The following is a 686-nucleotide window of genomic DNA, read 5'->3' as shown; positions in this document are numbered from 1 at the left end:
AAAAAAAAAAAAAAAAAAAAAAAAAGAAAGAAAGAAAGAGAAACCAAAGTGAGATGGGACAGCAGATGGTGTAATGATTACGTTGCTGGACTCTCACCTAGCTGACTTCGGTTTGGAGTCCTAGGTCCAGTGACATAAAACTCACATCAGATGCTTGTGTGTGTGTATGTGTGTGTCCAAAATCCTGAGAAAGAATGGAAAAGAAGGGACTGCGGCGTGGCGATCTCCTCCGTCCCCACCAGGGACACCTGTCTTCCTGTCTCTCTCTGTCTTTCTGGTAAGTGCACACCCCATATCCCCATATAGCAAAAATCTCTCAAAAAGAAAAAAAAAAGAAATCTAAGTGAGAAAAGTTTTTATTAATTCATTGAAGATAAGCTCCTTACATATCAACATAGGAAGTATATTTTATGAAAAATTTATTTTTTTTTCCTACACAAATAAAAGAGTTTACGAGGAGGATGGCATTGCTTTTCACATGCTTACTAATCTTTGCCATGTCTGGCTTAGTAGAAGACAGATGAAATCCCCTTATCTTTTTCAGCATTCCATCTTTTGTGACACCACATGCCATGTGACCTCTGTAGAACTTGTGTTCACTTGAAAAGATGGCTTTAAAAAGGGCAACTGGCAGGACCAGCAGTTAGCATAATGGCTATGTCGCTGGACTCTCACGTAGTCAACCG

This window comes from Tupaia chinensis, unplaced genomic scaffold, assembly GCF_000334495.1.
Source record: "Tupaia chinensis unplaced genomic scaffold, TupChi_1.0 Scaffold146140_1, whole genome shotgun sequence".
NCBI lineage: Eukaryota > Metazoa > Chordata > Mammalia > Scandentia > Tupaiidae > Tupaia > Tupaia belangeri.
Note: the sequence above shows the minus strand (reverse complement) of the source record.